Source organism: Pseudophryne corroboree, chromosome 12, assembly GCF_028390025.1.
Source record: "Pseudophryne corroboree isolate aPseCor3 chromosome 12, aPseCor3.hap2, whole genome shotgun sequence".
Lineage (NCBI taxonomy): Eukaryota > Metazoa > Chordata > Amphibia > Anura > Myobatrachidae > Pseudophryne > Pseudophryne corroboree.
Window position 1 is genome coordinate 290,642 of NC_086455.1, and position 23,359 is coordinate 314,000.

Below are 23,359 nucleotides of genomic sequence, written 5' to 3' on the forward strand. Positions count from 1 at the left end.
TATAACACACAGAGGAAGCTCCCTACATATAACGCACAGAGGACGCTCCCTACATATAACACACAGAGGACGTTCCCTACATATAACACACAGAGGATGTTCCCTACATATAACACACAGAGGAAGCTCCCTACATATAACACACAGAGGACGCTCCCTACATATAACACACAGAGGACGCTCCCTACATATAACGCACAGAGGATGTTCCCTACATATAACACACAGAGGAAATTCCCTACATATAACACACAGAGGACGCGCCCTACATATAACACACAGAGGATGCTCCCTACATATAACACACAGAGGATGTTCCCTACATATAACACATAGAGGAAATTCCCTACATATAACACACAGAGGACGCTCCCTACATATAACACAGAGGATGCTCCCTACTTTCCCTACATATAACACACAGAGGATGTTCCCTACATATAACACACAGAGGATGTTCCCTATATATAACACACAGAGGATGTTCCCTACATATAACACACAGAGGATGTTCCCTACATATAACGCACAGAGGATGCGCCCTACATATAACACACAGAGGATGCTCCCTACATATAACACACAGAGGATGTTCCCTACATATAACACACAGAGGATGTTCCCTACATATAACACACAGAGGATGCTCCCTACATATAACACACAGAGGATGCTCCCTACATATAACACACAGAGGATGTTCCCTACATATAACACACAGAGGACGCTCCCTACATATAACACAGAGGATGTTCCCTACATATAACACACAGAGGATGTTCCCTACATATAACACACAGAGGATGTTCCCTACATATAACACACAGAGGATGTTCCCTACATATAACACACAGAGGACGCTCCCTACATATAACACAGAGGACGCTCCCTACATATAACACAGAGGACGCTCCCTACATATAACACACAGAGGATGTTCCCTACATATAACACACAGAGGATGTTCCCTACATATAACACAGAGGACGCTCCCTACATATAACGCACAGAGGATGTTCCCTACATATAACGCACAGAGGATGTTCCCTACATATAACACAGAGGACGCTCCCTACATATAACACACAGAGGATGTTCCCTACATATAAAACACAGAGGATGTTCCCTACATATAACACACAGAGGACGCTCCCTACATATAACACACAGAGGATGTTCCCTACATATAACGCACAGAGGATGTTCCCTACATATAACGCACAGAGGATGCGCCCTACATATAACACACAGAGGAAATTCCCTACATATAACACACAGAGGACGCTCCCTACATATAACACACAGAGGATGCTCCCTACATATAACACACAGAGGAATTTCCCTACATATAACACACAGAGGATGCTCCCTACATATAACACACAGAGGATGTTCCCTACATATAACACACAGAGGATGTTCCCTACATATAACACACAGAGGAAATTCCCTACATATAACACACAGAGGACGCTCCCTACATATAACACACAGAGGACGTTCTCTACATATAACACACAGAGGACGCTCCCTACATATAACACACAGAGGATGTTCCCTACATATAACACACAGAGGATGTTCCCTACATATAACACACAGAGGAAATTCCCTACATATAACACACAGAGGACGCTCCCTACATATAACACACAGAGGACGTTCTCTACATATAACACACAGAGGACGCTCCCTACATATAACACACAGAGGATGTTCCCTACATATAACACACAGAGGATGTTCCCTACATATAACACACAGAGGAAATTCCCTACATATAACACACAGAGGACGCTCCCTACATATAACACAGAGGATGTTCCCTACATATAACGCACAGAGGATGTTCCCTACATATAACGCACAGAGGATGCGCCCTACATATAACGCACAGAGGATGTTCCCTACATATAACACACAGAGGAAATTCCCTACATATGAACACACAGAGGACGCTCCCTACATATAACACAGAGGATGTTCCCTACATATAACACACAGAGGATGTTCCCTACATATAACACACAGAGGAAATTCCCTACATATAACACACAGAGGAAATTCCCTACATATAACACACAGAGGACGCTCCCTACATATAACGCACAGAGGACGCTCCCTACATATAACACACAGAGGATGTTCCTGTTGTGGAAAAATCAACGTGGACAGTTGTGGTCAGATCAGAGTTTATATTGATAATGGCAGAGCAAGATTACAATAAAGTGACAGTCAGCATGCACTTACAAGTAATTACAAGGGAGCTCCATCTGCCTCCCGAACATTGCATAGATGGCCCCTAATATTGCATTTTACAAAGAATTACTCCACCCAAGCTTGGACCAATCACAGCAGGCCTTGAGGCCCATTCCTCCTTATCGAACACCATCTGGTCCTGGGTGGGCACATGACACAAATAAGCAAGACTAGGGTGACTTAGCAAGTTCTTGTCACGTACCTACATTCTTTGTCAGCAAAACATCTTACATAATAATGTCTGTTACGTATTACATGATATTAAAAAGTCAGAATAGATTCTATACATTGCTTAAATTTCCTTAACAATTCTCACCCTTTTGATAATTTTATTATCACACATATATAAAAACATAAACTAAAAGGTAACAATGGCAGTACTACTAATGCTAAGAAGGTGGTGTGACTGTGACTGGGGATGATATAGCCACAGACGCACCTGGGCCTACCCTGACTCTGTTGCCACACCCCGCAGTCAATTGGCACCTGCAGGTCAAAGTCTTGTCCTTTAGCAGCCGCTTTTCCCGGGCGAATTAGGTCCACCCAGTACTCTGATGCCCCCAGGTTTTATTATGTGACAAAGTACCAATTGAGACAGGATGTATGCAAGAGGAAGAACTGACTAAGTACTGCCTCGCGGTTGCTATTCTGCTAAGCATTCACACACCTTTATTGAAGCATTCACACACCTATCTATCTAGCTGTAAGAATAGTAACAGCAGCCAGAGGTGCACTAGGGCACAGAGACCACTCGGTGAATTCGCTGGAATCGGAATGACTGACTCGTCGAAATCACTTCTCGGGATAAACTCCCTCTGGGGTGGTGTCCAAACTGTCGAAGTGCACCTGCGGGACCCTCTTTCAGAGATGATGTCTTCCACCCAACTCTTACAACAACTGAGGGGTCTCTCAGAAGAGATGGGCAGTTGGGCTGGGCCATCAGACGGTCATCTCTGTGGCTGTTATCATTCTTCCTATTAGGCGAGCGAATCCACATTTTTCCTGAAATGAGAAATACAGCACATTAAGCATTTCCAAGCGATCAAAAGAAATACAATCAATCCTATCACTACCACTATGGGTTTTATTAAATCCGATAATAGATTGTTAAACCATACACCAATTGACCCCATCCAGGAGAAGGGATTCCATCCCTCCTTGGATATGTCTCTAGCTTGCTTCTGTAATTCCTTTACTTTATTCATGTGCGCTTCTATGGGGTCATGTGAGTCCTCAATCCAGGTACATCATTCCTCCCCTATAACAGCACACGTTCCTCCCTCCATAGCTAACAAGTAAATGAGAGCCATCCTATTTTGTAGGGTCACCTTCCTAATTTGAGCCATTTCTTCATTGATAGCATGGATGCCACTTGTGGTCTCAGTAATTATCCCATCCATAATATTTGCATATTTATTTAACTTATTTGCTAATTCAATTCCCCAGCCTGTCCAGGCAGGGAACCACATCCAGGCTTTATCTGCTGCAGTAAATAATTCTCTCTTGTATCTAGTCTCTCTAGGGCTTGTTTCTATCATATTGGTAAAAGAGATGTTCTCACGTTGTCTTATGGCTGGCACAACTCTTCCTATAGTGCAGTTCCCCCATGCTCCCATAGGAAGCCATGAGTATGCCCTATTTCCACAAATATAGTATAGGCCTTGCTTCAGCACCCTAGGGATTATCTTACCATGGTTTCCCAACCAGCTCTGAAACCATACCATATTATTGTGCACTTGGGTCTTACAATCCCAATCATTCTCATCCATCTGGTTAGGACAGGCACACCTAGGGGCACAAAGAGCTTTCATATTTGCACACCAACATTGATTGTTACAGTTACCGTTCACCTTGTCACATAACTTTTCATTGTATTCCATGTTAAACACTAAGGCAGCATTTTCACAATTTGTTTCTCCAACATATACCTTAGGTAAGTTGACTAGGTGACCTTTTAGTTCAGCCACGTGGTTAATAAACATAGGCCCTATGCACATAGTGGGCGGAGAGATTATACCAGCAATTTCTAAATATATTCCTAGGTCTGAAAGAGCATTGTGAGCAGTGTGATTTATGTCTATTTCAACATTATAGCTATAATCTGTGAGGTTAAGATCATTCATCGAGATAGGGATACCAATCAAAGGGATTCCTTTATGGTTAGCAGGAACATAAGAACAGATCCAACAGTCAGTGGCGTTCAGCTCCTTAGCGGTCTGCTGATGTAGAAGCCATATAGAGTTCTTTTGCTGTTCTCCTTTCACCTGCACACACTGATATAAAGCACAAACAAGCAGGCAGAAAAACAAGCGTATCTTAACAGTCCATTCAGTTCTCTTCTCCCCGGTGGCCCCATGCTTTTAGGACCAGTTTGCATCATTGACCTGAAAGTTAATTTTCTTACAGTGAGAAGCGTACTTTCCTCTCCACCTTGACGGAGGTCACTGTGGTCAATAGCACCTGGTACGGGCCATCAAATCGGGGTTCCAGATGTGTCTTGTGGATCTGGTAAAGAAGAAAACACTTTGCCATGCAAATTAGTCAGTGGCTTATGAAGCTGAACAACGTAGTCAGTAAGAGAAGCGTACTGTCCATGCAATTTGAGTGGCAGCCTGCCAAACAGTATCTCAAATGATGAAAGTCCATGTAATCCCTTTGGGGTATACCTCATTGCAAAAAGATCTACTGGTAAAGCTTGTACCCATGTAAGTTTTGTTTGCTCACAGATCTTAGACATTTTTAATACGCTATTTGCTCTCTCAACCGTTTCATGTAGGCCATACCTGCACACAAATTCAGATATCAATTTCTTTGCTGTTACTGCAGCCGTTACCTTGGCAACAGGCCACGCCTCTATCTACAAGGAGAACATAACCATTCTGTTATAAAGTATTTCAAACACTGTGCAAACCAAAATTTAGCAATCATAGCAATCATTCCCCCTTTGGAAACATATGAAGGGAGATGTGCACACAATCGACCATCCTCATGTTTCCAAACAATATTTATTTATTTGCAACCTGCCTTCCCCCATTTACCAAGTGTTTGGGGACCTGCCTGATTTTGCAGGGTAATTAGAGTATCCATTGACATACTCTCTCTCTTGAGAACACGGGCTGCTCCACTGTCCACCAGATACTCCACTGAGTAAAAAGGCATTTCAGAGAGGGTCAAGTGGACAACGGCATCACCCCCCTACTCTCCGAGTGTTAGGAAACGAGTACAATGTTACAAATTGAGACCCTGGAGCTCTGTGGAATGTGTGACAACTGGGGAATTCCAGTACTCATGAGTGAAGCTGCGGTCAGTATGAATGGCCGCAGCAAGACCTTTTCTAACCCTATAACCATTACTCCTCCCAGTGGTCGGATGGTGCCTGAGGTGCTAGTCTTCTGCCCAAGGCAGCCGCGTTTGAATGGGCGAATTAGGTTCGCCCAAACTCCGATGCCCTCCAGTCTTACAAGGTTACAAGGCACCACCTGAGACTGCGAGTGAGGGGAAAACTAGCTACAGCTAAGGAGACTATAACATGAGAACCAAACAAACAAGTTATGTGCGGCGCTGCCGCCAGTACAAAAACACAAAACTAAGGCTAGTGGGAAGACCCACAAAATATGACACTGTAGTTACCAGGCTAGTAAACAAAAGTATAACACTCTAAATAAGTACATAAGAAATCCTGGCATGCAAACAGAAATATATCCTAAAATACATGAACCGAATGCAAACAGGAATGAACCATTGCTGTGGCTCATAACACCAAGATGACTGGTAACACTGGAAGCCCTCCCTGTCAGGCGCTATCCTGCCCCCCTTTTTGGAGCTGGACAATTTCTTACAATGTGGCCCTGTTTCACACAATTGTAGCACTTCACATTTCTGGACTCCCAATTGTTCCTCCCCCTAAACTTACCCCTCTGGGGGTTACCAGGTGTGTCAACTACCATCACCCTCTGGACCATTTTCTCCTGTACCTCCTGTATATTTCTCTGTCTTGAGCTGGCTAAACTCACTTGTACCAGGCATGAACTGCTCTCTAACAAGTTAGGCTGAGGCTTGAGGCAAGCGATATTCCTCAGCCCTTTCATCTCTCTCACCTTGGGTTATTTTGGGAGTGATGACAAGCTCACCTTCCACTCCACACAAAACCCTTCCTCCCCCTCTTTCTCATCTGACTTTACCTCCCCTCCTTGCTGATTTGCCCCTCCTGTTCTTGTTTCTGATGTAAAAAAAAATACTTTGGGCTTTTTGCTGTCTTTTATAAGATTCTACCATCCACCTACTCCAAGCTGCCTATTCATTTGGCTCAGTGAATTTTGTTTTATTTTTTGTAGAGGGTTGCCCAGCGGGATAATTCAAAGGTTCCCTCTTTTGGGATCCCACAATCCATCCCCCTAGTCAGCCTGCCCCACTTAGGTAAATGCCGGCTGACCCATTTGCCATATTTCTTACTCATCTCCTCCTGTGGGGTACGAGGAGTCTCAGGACGTCCATTACTCTGATTTGGTGATCAGCCAAATCCACGTTTGCTGTGACTGTTTCCCATAGCCCTGCTATGGTGGAGGGGACTCTTGCACCCCTCTCTCAGTGTTTCACAGCACTATATTCTATGGCTATTGGCTGTTAGGGGAAGTCCCACACAGCGAATCCCCGCTTTTGGTCCCTCCAAATTTTCCAACAGAGCCAAATGAAAATCAGCAAGGCGAAGATGCCAAACAATATTTGCCCTCTAATGTCCTCTAGGTTAAACCATGCAAGTAAGGGATTATCTAAGTAAGAAGTATGATTTTTCATGAGACACAGAGAGACGCCAGTCTGCAGCTTCAGGACACGCCCTTCAGTGTAGCGAGAAGCAGACTCAAACCAGTGTACACAGAGCTGTCAGATAGCAGGCCAGGAGGTAATCAGAGATTATATCGCTCCTGTTCTGTGGGGAGAGCCACAATCAGTTGCCCACAGACCGGTATTGACAAGCAAGGGTAGACCAGCAGAGAAACTACTCTTCACCAACACTTATCCTTATATTTGTCCTTCCACTATGCAGACAATGTTAATGACAGTTTACGTGACAGACTGAGAAGATAGGAAACATTCGTGTCTGAGGACGATAGGGTCCTCTTACTTTTTATTCCACTGCCCCCAGCATGTTTGGGGCAGCACAATCATTCAGCCATAAAGGGCCTCTCTCGTGCTGATGTGGCAATGTGCCAGCATCTACATACACTCACACATGCATATCCAAACAGATATTACAACATAAAACAACTGTTCAGGTTCTTGGGATCTGTACTCACGATAGTGGGACGGAGGGTCTTAGGAGCGGAGGAGGGGAGAGCAGACAGAGACACAAATGTTCTCACCTTTTTTGAATGGCGCCAATCTGGTCTCCAGTCCTCCGTTCCTGTCCTGATTCCGTTCCAATCGTTTTCAGATCCCGGGTTTCGGCACCAAATTGTTGTGGAAAAATCAACGTGGACAGTTGTGGTCAGATCAGAGTTTATATTGATAATGGCAGAGCAAGATTACAATAAAGTGACAGTCAGCATGCACTTACAAGTAATTACAAGGGAGCTCCATCTGCCTCCCGAACATTGCATAGATGGCCCCTAATATTGCATTTTACAAAGAATTACTCCACCCAAGCTTGGACCAATCACAGCAGGCCTTGAGGCCCATTCCTCCTTATCGAACACCATCTGGTCCTGGGTGGGCACATGACACAAATAAGCAAGACTAGGGTGACTTAGCAAGTTCTTGTCACGTACCTACATTCTTTGTCAGCAAAACATCTTACATAATAATGTCTGTTACGTATTACATGATATTAAAAAGTCAGAATAGATTCTATACATTGCTTAAATTTCCTTAACATTCCCTACATATAACACACAGAGGATGCTCCCTACATATAACACACAGAGGATGTTCCCTACATATAACACACAGAGGAAGCTCCCTACATATAACGCACAGAGGACGCTCCCTACATATAACACACAGAGGACGTTCCCTACATATAACACACAGAGGATGCTCCCTACATATAACACAGAGGATGTTCCCTACATATAACACACAGAGGAAGCTCCCTACATATAACACACAGAGGACGCTCCCTACATATAACACACAGAGGACGCTCCCTACATATAACGCACAGAGGATGTTCCCTACATATAACACACAGAGGAAATTCCCTACATATAACACACAGAGGACGCGCCCTACATATAACACACAGAGGATGCTCCCTACATATAACACACAGAGGATGTTCCCTACATATAACACATAGAGGAAATTCCCTACATATAACACACAGAGGACGCTCCCTACATATAACACAGAGGATGCTCCCTACTTTCCCTACATATAACACACAGAGGATGTTCCCTACATATAACACACAGAGGATGTTCCCTATATATAACACACAGAGGATGTTCCCTACATATAACACACAGAGGATGTTCCCTACATATAACGCACAGAGGATGCGCCCTACATATAACACACAGAGGATGCTCCCTACATATAACACACAGAGGATGTTCCCTACATATAACACACAGAGGATGTTCCCTACATATAACACACAGAGGATGCTCCCTACATATAACACACAGAGGATGCTCCCTACATATAACACACAGAGGATGTTCCCTACATATAACACACAGAGGACGCTCCCTACATATAACACAGAGGATGTTCCCTACATATAACACACAGAGGATGTTCCCTACATATAACACACAGAGGATGTTCCCTACATATAACACACAGAGGATGTTCCCTACATATAACACACAGAGGACGCTCCCTACATATAACACAGAGGACGCTCCCTACATATAACACAGAGGACGCTCCCTACATATAACACACAGAGGATGTTCCCTACATATAACACACAGAGGATGTTCCCTACATATAACACACAGAGGAAATTCCCTACATATAACACACAGAGGACGCTCCCTACATATAACACACAGAGGACGTTCTCTACATATAACACACAGAGGACGCTCCCTACATATAACACACAGAGGATGTTCCCTACATATAACACACAGAGGATGTTCCCTACATATAACACACAGAGGAAATTCCCTACATATAACACACAGAGGACGCTCCCTACATATAACACAGAGGATGTTCCCTACATATAACGCACAGAGGATGTTCCCTACATATAACGCACAGAGGATGCGCCCTACATATAACGCACAGAGGATGTTCCCTACATATAACACACAGAGGAAATTCCCTACATATGAACACACAGAGGACGCTCCCTACATATAACACAGAGGATGTTCCCTACATATAACACACAGAGGATGTTCCCTACATATAACACACAGAGGAAATTCCCTACATATAACACACAGAGGACGCTCCCTACATATAACACAGAGGACGCTCCCTACATATAACACACAGAGGACGCGCCCTACATATAACACACAGAGGATGCGCCCTACATATAACGCACAGAGGATGCTCCCTACATATAACGCACAGAGGATGCTCCCTACATATAACGCACAGAGGACGCTCCCTACATATAACGCACAGAGGACGCTCCCTACATATAACGCACAGAGGATGCTCCCTACGTTCCCTACATATAACACACAGAGGATGTTCCCTACATATAACGCACAGAGGATGTTCCCTACATATAACGCACAGAGGACGCTCCCTACATATAACACACGGAGGATGCTACCTACGTTCCCTACATATAACACACAGAGGATGTTCCCTACATATAACGCACAGAGGATGTTCCCTACATATAACACACAGAGGATGCTCCCTACGTTCCCTACATATAACGCACAGAGGATGTTCCCTACATATAACGCACAGAGGATGCACCGTACATATAACGCACAGAGGACGCTCCCTACATATAACACACAGAGGATGCTCCCTACGTTCCCTACATATAACGCACAGAGGATGTTCCCTACATATAACGCACAGAGGATGTTCCCTACATATAACGCACAGAGGACGTTCCCTACATATAACACACAGAGAACTATCCCTACATATAACACACAGAGAATGCTCCTTACGTTCCCTACATATAACACACAGAGGACGCTCCCTACATGTAACGCACAGAGGACGCTCCCTACATATAACGCACAAAGGATGTTCCCTACATATAACACACAATGTTCCCTACATATAACACACAATGTTCCCTACATATAACACACAGAGGACGCTCCCTACATGTAACGCACAGAGGACGCTCCCTACATGTAACGCACAGAGGACGCTCCCTACATATAACGCACAAAGGATGTTCCCTACATATAACACACAATGTTCCCTACATATAACACACAGACAATGTTCCCTACATATAACACACAGAGGACGCTCCCTACATATAACGCACAGAGGACGCTCCCTACATATAACGCACAGAGGACGCTCCCTACATATAACGCACAGAGGACGCTCCCTACGTTCCCTACATATAACACACAATGTTCCCTACATATAACACACAGAGGACACTCCCTACATATAACACACAGAGGACGCTCCCTACATATAACGCACAGAGGACGCTTCCTACATATAACGCACAGAGGACGCTCCGTACATATAACGCACAAAAGAGGACGCTCCGTACATATAACGCACAGAGGATGCTCCGTACATATAACGCACAGAGGACGCTCCGTACATATAACGCACAGAGGATGCTCCCTACGTTCCCTACATATAACACACAATGTTCCCTACATATAACACACAGGATGTCACCTGCATATGACACATACATGATAGGATGTCAACCACATATGATACATGAAGATGTCATCTATATAATATACAGACATGATGTCACCTATTATATTACACATACATGATGTCTCCAGCATATGATACATACAGGGTGTCACCTACCTATGGTGCAGATGATCTATACAGTATAGAATTACCATATCCTGTACATACATTATACAACACAGATCTTGTATATGCTGAGCTCAGGCTGGTCAAGGGTTAATATCACTATGCAGATTCCTGGCGGGTTCTCACTGCTACCCTCTGTGTCCCTGACATCCCCACATCACAGCCCCCTCTCCCCATCATCACAGAGTCAGACATGTAATATTCAGTCACCTTCATATCCAGGAGGGCTGAGATCAGCATCCAGCAGGAGGGTGGGGTCTGCGTTCTGCATCCAGGGGGAGGAGGGGATGCAGCTCTGCAGCCAGGGTGAAGGCAGGACCAGGGGAGGAGTCTGAGCTCAGCATCTAGGGGGAGGAGGGGAGCTAGCTCTGCAGCCAGGGTGAAGGCAGGACCAGGGGAGGAGTCTGAGCTCAGCATCTAGGGGGAGGAGGGGAGCTAGCTCTGCAGCCAGGGGGAAGGCAGGACCAGGGGAGTGGGCAGAGATCAGCATCCAGGGGGAGGAGGGGAGCCAGCTCTGCAACCAGGGTGAAGGCAGGACCAGGGGAGTGAGCAGAGATCAGCATCCAGGGGGAGGAGGGGATGCAGCTCTGCAGCCAGGGTAAAGGCAGGACCAGGGGAGGAGTCTGAGCTCAGCATCCAGGGGGAGGAGGGGAGCTAGCTCTGCAGCCAGGGGGAGGAGGGGAGCCAGCTCTGCAGCCAGGGTAAAGGCAGGACCAGGGGAGGAGTCTGAGCTCAGCATCCAGGGGGAGGAGGGGAGCTAGCTCTGCAGCCAGGGGGAGGAGGGGATGCAGCTCTGCAGCCAGGGGGAGGAGGGGATGCAGCTCTGCAGCCAGGGTGAAGGCAGGACCAGGGGAGGAGTCTGAGCTCAGCATCCAGGGGGAGGAGGGGAGCCAGCTCTGCAGCCAGGGTGAAGGCAGGACCAGGGGAGGAGTCTGAGCTCAGCATCCAGGGGGAGGAGGGGAGCCAGCTCTGCAGCCAGGGGGAAGGCAGGACCAGGGGAGTGGGCAGAGATCAGCATCCAGGGGGAGGAGGGGATGCAGCTCTGCAGCCAGGGTGAAGGCAGGACCAGGGGATGGGGCGGAGATCAGCATCTAGGGGGAGGAGGGGAGCCAGCTCTGCAGCCAGGGGGAAGGCAGGACCAGGGAAGGAGTCTGAGCTCAGCATCCAGGGGGAGGAGGGGAGCCAGCTCTGCAACCAGGGGGAATGCAGGACCAGGGGAGTGGGCAGAGATCAGCATCTAGGGGGAGGAGGGGATCCAGCTCCGCAGCCAGAGGGGATGGCCCGGATTGGGAGAGACAGTGTAGGTAGGGTGACTTCTAGGTGGAGGACCAGGAGAGGTGAATGGTTATATGTGTCCTCATACATCATTGCTACAGTTATACCAAATACCCCCTCTGCCGCGTGCCGGTCCTGTGAGAGACTGCTAGAGCTGCCTGGCTTAATTGCCAAAAAGTCTCTGAATCTGTACAAGAAGTGATACAATGTAGCAGCTGCAGCTTTTATCTGCTCAGTATACAGCCTCAGTCACAACAGTATACAGGTGTCACATATCACATTACTCAGCGCAGTCTCCTGGTGCGTCCTAGTCACATTGTGCTCCGTATACAGCCTCAGTCACACACAGTATACAGGTGTCATATATCACATTACTCAGTGCAGTCTCCTGGTGCGTCCTAGTCACATTGTGCTCCGTATACAGCCTCAGTCACACACACAGTATACAGGTGTCATATATCACATTACTCAGCGCAGTCTCCTGGTGCGTCCTAGTCACATTGTGCTCCGTATACAGCCTCAGTCACACACAGTATACAGGTGTTATATATCACATTACTCAGCGCAGTCTCCTGATGCGTCCTAGTCACATTGTGCTCCATATACAGCCTCAGTCACACACAGTATACAGGTGTCATATATCACATTACTCAGCGCAGTCTCCTCTGTATTGAGGCTGGATGTATGAGGCATCTCGCGCTGCATGGTGTACTGAGGCTGGATGTATGAGGCATCTCATGCTGTGTGGTGTACTGAGGCTGGATGCATGAGGCATCTCCAGCTGTGTGGCGTATTGTGGCTGGATGTATGAGGCATCTCACGCTGCATGGTGTATTGAGGCTGGATGTATGAGGCATCCCGCGCTGCATGGTGTATAGAGGCATCTCGCGCTGCATGGTGTATTGAGGCTGGATGTATGAGGCATCTCCCGCTGTGTGGCGTATTGAGGCTGGATGTATGAGGCATCTCACGCTGCATGGTGTATTGAGGCTGGATGATGTATGAGGCATCTCCCGCTGTGTGGCATATTGTGGCTGGATGTATGAGGCATCTCACGCTGCATGGTGTATTGAGGCTGGATGTATGAGGTATCTCACGCTGCATGGTGTACTGAGGCTGGATGTATGAGGCATCTCATGCTGCATGGTGTACTGAGGCTGGATGTATGAGGCATCTCGCACTGAGTGGTGTACTGAGGCTGGATGTATGAGGTATCTCACGCTGCATGGTGTACTGAGGCTGGATGTATGAGGCATCTTGCGCTGCATGGTGTATTGAGGCTGGATGTATGAGGCATCTCGCGCTGCATGGTGTATTGAGGCTGGATGTATGAGGCATCTCACGCTGCATGGTGTACTGAGGCTGGATGTATGAGGCATCTCGCGCTGCATGGTGTATTGAGGCTGGATTTATGAGGCATCTCACACTGCATGGTGCATTAAGGCTGGATTTATGAGGCATCTCACACTGCATGGTGCATTGAGGCTGGATGTATGAGGCATCTTGCGCTGCATGGTGTATTGAGGCTGGATGTATGAGGCATCTAACACTGCATGGTGTATTGACGCTGGATGTATGAGGCATCTCGCGCTGCATGGTGAATTGAGGCTGGATGTATGAGGCATCTCATGCTGCATGGTGTATTGAGGCTGGGTGTATGAGGCATCTCGTGCTGCATGGTGCATTGAGGCTGGATGTATGAGGCATCTCGCGCTGCAGTGTATTAAGGCTGAATGTATGAGGCATCTCGCACTGCATGGTGTATTGAGGCTGGGTGTATGAGGCATCTCGCACTGCATGGTGTACTAAGGCTGGATGTATGAGGCATCTCGCACTGCATGGTGTACTGAGGCTGGATGTATGAGGCATCTCGCACTGCATGGTGTACTGAGGCTGGATGTATGAGGCATCTCGCGCTGCATGGTGCATTGAGGCTGGATGTATGAGGCATCTCGCGCTGCAGTGTATTAAGGCTGGATGTATGAGGCATCTCGCACTGCATGGTGTATTGAGGCTGGATGTATGAGGCATCTCGCACTGCATGGTGTACTGAGGCTGGATGTATGAGGCATCTCGCGCTGCATGGTGTATTGAGGCTGGATGTATGAGGCATCTCGCACTGCATGGTGTACTGAGGCTGGATGTATAAGGCATCTCGCGCTGCATGGTGTATTGAGGCTGGATGTATGAGGCATCTCGCGCTGCATGGTGTACTGAGGCTGGATGTATCTCGCGCTGCAGTGTATTAAGGCTGGATGTATGAGGCATCTCGCACTGCATGGTGTATTGAGGCATCTCGCGCTGCATGGTGTATTGAGGCTGGGTGTATGAGGCATCTCGCGCTGCATGGTGTACTGAGGCTGGGTGTATGAAGCATCTCGCACTGCATGGTGTATTGAGGCTGGATGTATGAGGCATCTCGCGCTGCATGGTGTATTGAGGCTGGATGTATGAGGCATCTCACGCTGCATGGTGTATTGAGGCTGGGTGTATGAGGCATCTCGCGCTGCATGGTGTATTGAGGCTGGATGTATGAGGCATCTCGCGCTGCAGTGTATTAAGGCTGGATGTATGAGGCATCTCGCACTGCATGGTGTATTGAGGCATCTCGCGCTACATGGTGTATTGAGGCTGGGTGTATGAGGCATCTCGCGCTGCATGGTGTACTGAGGCTGGGTGTATGAAGCATCTCGCGCTGCATGGTGTATTGAGGCTGGATGTATGAGGCATCTCGCGCTGCATGGTGTACTGAGGCTGGATGTATGAGGCATCTCGCACTGCATGGTGTACTGAGGCTGGATGTATGAGGCATCTCGCGCTGCATGGTGAATTGAGGCTGGATGTATGAGGCATCTCACACTGCATGGTGTATTGAGGCTGGATGTATGAGGTATCTCGCACTGCATGGTGTACTGAGGCTGGATGTATAAGGCATCTCGCGCTGCATGGTGTATTGAGGCTGGATGTATGAGGCATCTCGCGCTGCATGGTGTATTGAGGCTGGATGTATGAGGCATCTCACGCTGCATGGTGTATTGAGGCTGGGTGTATGAGGCATCTCGCGCTGCATGGTGTATTGAGGCTGGATGTATGAGGCATCTCGCGCTGCAGTGTATTAAGGCTGGATGTATGAGGCATCTCGCACTGCATGGTGTATTGAGGCATCTCGCGCTGCATGGTGTATTGAGGCTGGGTGTATGAGGCATCTCGCGCTGCATGGTGTACTGAGGCTGGGTGTATGAAGCATCTCGCGCTGCATGGTGTATTGAGGCTGGATGTATGAGGCATCTCGCACTGCATGGTGTACTGAGGCTGGATGTATGAGGCATCTCGCACTGCATGGTGTATTGAGGCTGGATGTATGAGGCATCTCCCACTGCATGGTGTACTGAGGCTGGATGTATGAGGCATCTCGCGCTGCATGGTGAATTGAGGCTGGATGTATGAGGCATCTCACACTGCATGGTGTATTGAGGCTGGATGTATGAGGCATCTCGCACTGCATGGTGTACTGAGGCTGGATGTATAAGGCATCTCGCGCTGCATGGTGTATTGAGGCTGGATGTATGAGGCATCTCGCGCTGCATGGTGTACTGAGGCTGGATGTATCTCGCGCTGCAGTGTATTAAGGCTGGATGTATGAGGCATCTCGCACTGCATGGTGTATTGAGGCATCTCGCGCTGCATGGTGTATTGAGGCTGGGTGTATGAGGCATCTCGCGCTGCATGGTGTATTGAGGCTGGATGTATAAGGCATCTCGCGCTGCATGGTGTATTGAGGCTGGATGTATGAGGCATCTCGCGCTGCATGGTGTACTGAGGCTGGATGTATCTCGCGCTGCAGTGTATTAAGGCTGGATGTATGAGGCATCTCGCACTGCATGGTGTATTGAGGCATCTCGCGCTGCATGGTGTATTGAGGCTGGGTGTATGAGGCATCTCGCGCTGCATGGTGTACTGAGGCTGGGTGTATGAAGCATCTCGCACTGCATGGTGTATTGAGGCTGGATGTATGAGGCATCTCGCGCTGCATGGTGTATTGAGGCTGGATGTATGAGGCATCTCACGCTGCATGGTGTATTGAGGCTGGGTGTATGAGGCATCTCGCGCTGCATGGTGTATTGAGGCTGGATGTATGAGGCATCTCGCGCTGCAGTGTATTAAGGCTGGATGTATGAGGCATCTCGCACTGCATGGTGTATTGAGGCATCTCGCGCTGCATGGTGTATTGAGGCTGGGTGTATGAGGCATCTCGCGCTGCATGGTGTACTGAGGCTGGGTGTATGAAGCATCTCGCGCTGCATGGTGCATTGAGGCTGGATGTATGAGGCATCTCGCGCTGCATGGTGTACTGAGGCTGGATGTATGAGGCATCTCGCACTGCATGGTGTATTGAGGCTGGATGTATGAGGCATCTCGCGCTGCATGGTGTACTGAGGCTGGATGTATGAGGCATCTCGCGCTGCATGGTGAATTGAGGCTGGATGTATGAGGCATCTCACACTGCATGGTGTATTGAGGCTGGATGTATGAGGCATCTCGCACTGCATGGTGTACTGAGGCTGGATGTATAAGGCATCTCGCGCTGCATGGTGTATTGAGGCTGGATGCATGAGGCATCTCGCGCTGCATGGTGTACTGAGGCTGGATGTATCTCGCGCTGCAGTGTATTAAGGCTGGATGTATGAGGCATCTCGCACTGCATGGTGTATTGAGGCATCTCGCGCTGCATGGTGTATTGAGGCTGGGTGTATGAGGCATCTCGCGCTGCATGGTGTACTGAGGCTGGGTGTATGAAGCATCTCGCACTGCATGGTGTATTGAGGCTGGATGTATGAGGCATCTCACGCTGCATGGTGTATTGAGGCTGGATGTATGAGGCATCTCACGCTGCATGGTGTATTGAGGCTGGGTGTATGAGGCATCTCGCGCTGCATGGTGTATTGAGGCTGGATGTATGAGGCATCTCGCGCTGCAGTGTATTAAGGCTGGATGTATGAGGCATCTCGCACTGCATGGTGTATTGAGGCTGGATGTATGAGGCATCTCGCGCTGCATGGTGTACTGAGGCTGGATGTATGAGGCATCTCGCGCTGCATGGTGTATTGAGGCTGGATGTATGAGGCCTGGCGTATTGAGGTTACAGGTAGATCTCAGTGCCTCTTCTGGCGCAGATTTCCTGGCCGCGGCTACAGAGCTGCGAGGGGAGAACCTCAGTAGCCTCAGCCTCACGCAGAGTGATCCGATGCTGCGTCTGAGGACAGCGAGGCCGGCACTGCTATCCACTGCACACAGGTCAGACGCTTCCAGTTTGCTCAGGAATTGGGGCGTGTGGTCTGGCGGGTCAGTTACCCCGCGCAGGATATGCCTGGAGCCTTCTTCCATCATCATGCTCCCTAATGTCATTATCACCATTACAAACGAGCTGCTCATTAATAAACCACGTGCGGATGTTGATTAATTTGTTATTTTTTTTTTTATAAAATATATTTTTATTAATTTCATTTTTTTATTATCTTTTCTTAATTTTTATTTCCCTTTTAACAGTGTTAAAATCAATTATAACTTTGTCAAAATGAAGACGAGACGCGAAAAATCTCCTGCGTGACCACAGTCACACTCTCCCTGGCGGAGGCTGTACTCATTAGATCCATACAAAGAAACCATTCCGGACACCCCAGGTGTGGATCAGAAAGGGAAGATAAAGACATTATCAGAATGACTCTCAGCGAGGACAAACCTCAGTCTCTGCTGATACAGTTATAAGACGACTGCGTAATGTAGGTCTAGGTGGTCGCATGGCTGGCAGAAAACCATTGCTGAGGTCTATAGATAACGTAAATCGATGTGCCAGAGACACCGGTATTGGACAATGGATCAGTGGACAAAAGTCTTTTGGGACCGATGAGTCCAAATCGGAGCTTTTCAGAAGCAGGAGACGTCAGTATGGTGGTGGAATGGTCGGAGAAGGTGTGTTAGATCAGTAAGTCATACAGTTACACATGGTGGTGGTCATGTTATGACTGGTGGTGGAATGGTAGGAGAAGGTGTGTTAGATCAGTAAGTCATACAGTTACACATGGTGGTGGTCATGTTATGACTGGTGGTGGAATGGTAGGAGAAGGTGTGTTAGATCAGTAAGTCATACAGTTACACATGGTGGTGGTCATGTTATGACTGGTGGTGGAATGGTCGGAGAAGGTGTATTAGATCAGTAAGTCATACAGTTACACATGGTGGTGGTCATGTTATGACTGGTGGTGGAATGGTCGGAGAAGGTGTGTTAGATCAGTAAGTCATACAGTTACACATGGTGGTGGTCATGTTATGACTTGTAGTGGAATGGTCGGAGAAGGTGTGTTAGATCAGTAAGTCATACAGTTACACATGGTGGTGGTCATGTTATGACTGGTGGTGGAATGGTCGGAGAAGGTGTGTTAGATCAGTAAGTCATACAGTTACACATGGTGGTGGTCATGTTATGACTGGTGGTGGAATGGTAGGAGAAGGTGTGTTAGATCAGTAAGTCATACAGTTACACATGGTGGTGGTCATGTTATGACTGGTGGTGGAATGGTCGGAGAAGGTGTGTTAGATCAGTAAGTCATACAGTTACACATGGTGGTGGTCATGTTATGACTGGTGGTGGAATGGTAGGAGAAGGTGTGTTAGATCAGTAAGTCATACAGTTACACATGGTGGTGGTCATGATATGACTGGTGGTGGAATGGTCGGAGAAGGTGTGTTAGATCAGTAAGTCATACAATTACACATGGTGGTGGTCATGTTATGACTGGTGGTGGAATGGTCGGAGAAGGTGTATTAGATCAGTAAGTCATACAGTTACACATGGTGGTGGTCATGTTATGACTGGTGGTGGAATGGTCGGAGAAGGTGTGTTAGATCAGTAAGTCATACAGTTACACATGGTGGTGGTCATGTTATGACTGGTGGTGGAATGGTCGGAGAAGGTGTGTTAGATCAGTAAGTCATACAGTTACACATGGTGGTGGTCATGTTATGACTTGTGTTGATGGAATGGTCGGAGAAGGTGTGTTAGATCAGTAAGTCATACAGTTACACATGGTGGTGGTCATGTTATGACTTGTGGTGGTGTTGGTGGAATGGTCGGAGAAGGTGTGTTAGATCAGTAAGTCATACAATTACACATGGTGTTGGTCATGTTATGACTTGTGGTGGAATGGTCGGAGAAGGTGTATTAGATCAGTAAGTCATACAGTTACACATGGTGGTGGTCATGTTATGACTGGTGGTGGAATGGTCGGAGAAGGTGTGTTAGATCAGTAAGTCATACAGTTACACATGGTGGTGGTCATGTTATGACTGGTGGTGGAATGGTCGGAGAAGGAGTGTTAGATCAGTAAGTCATACAGTTACACATGGTGGTGGTCATGTTATGACTGGTGGTGGAATGGTCGGAGAAGGTGTATTAGATCAGTAAGTCATACAATTACACATGGTGGTGGTCATGTTATGACTGGTGGTGGAATGGTCAGAGAAGGTGTGTTAGATCAGTAAGTCATACAGTTACACATGGTGGTGGTCATGTTATGACTGGTGGTGGAATGGTCGGAGAAGGTGTGTTAGATCAGTAAGTCATACAGTTACACATGGTGGTGGTCATGTTATGACTGGTGGTGGAATGGTCGGAGAAGGTGTGTTAGATCAGTAAGTCATACAGTTACACATGGTGGTGGTCATGTTATGACTGGTGATGGAATGGTCGGAGAAGGTGTATTAGATCAGTAAGTCATACAATTACACATGGTGGTGGTCATGTTATGACTGGTGGTGGAATGGTCAGAGAAGGTGTGTTAGATCAGTAAGTCATACAGTTACACATGGTGGTGGTCATGTTATGACTGGTGGTGGAATGGTCGGAGAAGGTGTGTTAGATCAGTAAGTCATACAGTTACACATGGTGGTGGTCATGTTATGACTTGTGTTGGTGGAATGGTCAGAGAAGGTGTGTTAGATCAGTAAGTCATACAGTTACACATGGTGGTGGTCATGTTATGACTGGTGGTGGAATGGTCGGAGAAGGAGTGTTAGATTATTAAGTCATACAGTTACACATGGTGGTGGTCATGTTATGACTGGTGGTGGAATGGTCGGAGAAGGTGTATTAGATCAGTAAGTCATACAGTTACACATGGTGGTGGTCATGTTATGACTGGTGGTGGAATGGTCGGAGAAGGTGTATTAGATCAGTAAGTCATACAGTTACACATGGTGGTGGTCATGTTATGACTGGTGGTGGAATGGTCGGAGAAGGTGTGTTAGATCAGTAAGTCATACAGTTACACATGGTGGTGGTCATGTTATGACTGGTGGTGGAATGGTTGGAGGTGGTGTGTTAGATCAGTAAGTCATACAGTTACACATGGTGGTGGTCATGTTATGACTGGTGGTGGAATGGTCGGAGAAGGAGTGTTAGATCAGTAAGTCATACAGTTACACATGGTGGTGGTCATGTTATGACTGGTGGTGGAATGGTCGGAGAAGGTGTGTTAGATCAGTAAGTCATACAGTTACACATGGTGGTGGTCATGTTATGACTGGTGGTGGAATGGTCGGAGAAGGTGTGTTAGATCAGTAAGTCATACAGTTACACATGGTGGTGGTCATGTTATGACTGGTGGTGGAATGGTCGGAGAAGGTGTATTAGATCAGTAAGTCATACAGTTACACATGGTGGTGGTCATGTTATGACTGGTGGTGGAATGGTCTGAGAAGAAGGTGTATTAGATCAGTAAGTCATACAGTTACACATGGTGGTGGTCATGTTATGACTGGTGGTGGAATGGTCTGAGAAGAAGGTGTATTAGATCAGTAAGTCATACAGTTACACATGGTGGTGGTCATGTTATGACTGGTGGTGGAATGGTCGGAGAAGGTGTGTTAGATCAGAAAGTCATACAGTTACACATGGTGGTGGTCATGTTATGACTGGTGGTGGAATGGTCGGAGAAGGTGTGTTAGATCAGTAAGTCATACAGTTACACATGGTGGTGGTCATGTTATGACTGGTGGTGGAATGGTCGGAGAAGGTGTGTTAGATCAGTAAGTCATACAGTTACACATGGTGGTGGTCATGTTATGACTGGTGGTGGAATGGTCGGAGAAGAAGGTGTATTAGATCAGTAAGTCATACAGTTACACATGGTGGTGGTCATGTTATGACTGGTGGTGGAATGGTCGGAGAAGGTGTGTTAGATCAGTAAGTCATACAGTTACACATGGTGGTGGTCATGTTATGACTGGTGGTGGAATGGTCGGAGAAGGTGTATTAGATCAGTAAGTCATACAATTACACATGGTGGTGGTCATGTTATGACTGGTGGTGGAATGGTCAGAGAAGGTGTGTTAGATCAGTAAGTCATACAGTTACACATGGTGGTGGTCATGTTATGACTGGTGGTGGAATGGTCGGAGAAGGTGTGTTAGATCAGTAAGTCATACAGTTACACATGGTGGTGGTCATGTTATGACTGGTGGTGGAATGGTCGGAGAAGGTGTATTAGATCAGTAAGTCATACAATTACACATGGTGGTGGTCATGTTATGACTGGTGGTGGAATGGTCAGAGAAGGTGTGTTAGATCAGTAAGTCATACAGTTACACATGGTGGTGGTCATGTTATGACTGGTGGTGGAATGGTCGGAGAAGGTGTGTTAGATCAGTAAGTCATACAGTTACACATGGTGGTGGTCATGTTATGACTTGTGTTGGTGGAATGGTCAGAGAAGGTGTGTTAGATCAGTAAGTCATACAGTTACACATGGTGGTGGTCATGTTATGACTGGTGGTGGAATGGTCGGAGAAGGAGTGTTAGATTATTAAGTCATACAGTTACACATGGTGGTGGTCATGTTATGACTTGTGGTGGTGTTGGTGGAATGGTCAGAGAAGGTGTGTTAGATCAGTAAGTCATACAGTTACACATGGTGGTGGTCATGTTATGACTGGTGGTGGAATGGTCGGAGAAGGTGTATTAGATCAGTAAGTCATACAGTTACACATGGTGGTGGTCATGTTATGACTGGTGGTGGAATGGTCGGAGAAGGAGTGTTAGATTATTAAGTCATACAGTTACACATGGTGGTGGTCATGTTATGACTTGTGGTGGTGTTGGTGGAATGGTCTGAGAAGGTGTGTTAGATCAGTAAGTCATACAGTTACACATGGTGGTGGTCATGTTATGACTGGTGGTGGAATGGTCGGAGAAGGTGTATTAGATCAGTAAGTCATACAGTTACACATGGTGGTGGTCATGTTATGACTGGTGGTGGAATGGTCGGAGAAGGTGTATTAGATCAGTAAGTCATACAGTTACACATGGTGGTGGTCATGTTATGACTGGTGGTGGAATGGTCGGAGAAGGTGTGTTAGATCAGTAAGTCATACAGTTACACATGGTGGTGGTCATGTTATGACTGGTGGTGGAATGGTCGGAGAAGGTGTATTAGATCAGTAAGTCATACAGTTACACATGGTGGTGGTCATGTTATGACTGGTGGTGGAATGGTCGGAGAAGGAGTGTTAGATTATTAAGTCATACAGTTACACATGGTGGTGGTCATGTTATGACTTGTGGTGGTGTTGGTGGAATGGTCTGAGAAGGTGTGTTAGATCAGTAAGTCATACAGTTACACATGGTGGTGGTCATGTTATGACTGGTGGTGGAATGGTCGGAGAAGGTGTATTAGATCAGTAAGTCATACAGTTACACATGGTGGTGGTCATGTTATGACTGGTGGTGGAATGGTCGGAGAAGGTGTATTAGATCAGTAAGTCATACAGTTACACATGGTGGTGGTCATGTTATGACTGGTGGTGGAATGGTCGG

At 47.0% G+C, this 23,359-nt stretch overlaps 1 protein-coding gene across 3 annotated transcripts in view; it reads right to left on the reverse strand.

Annotated features, from left to right (window-relative positions):
* RUSC1 (RUN and SH3 domain containing 1) overlaps nt 1–11,899 on the reverse strand; it is a 79,270-nt gene extending 67,371 nt beyond the window's left edge. Inside the window, exon 1 of one of the 3 annotated variants that reach the window (XM_063946606.1) lies at nt 11,425–11,899. The gene's annotated coding sequence lies outside the window, so the exon portion shown is untranslated. Of the gene's footprint in view, nt 1–11,205; nt 11,364–11,424 lie in introns of those variants that run through there. The other 2 variants (XM_063946608.1, XM_063946607.1) reach the window with 2 other exon arrangements.
* Nucleotides 11,900–23,359: the final 11,460 nt, after the last annotated feature.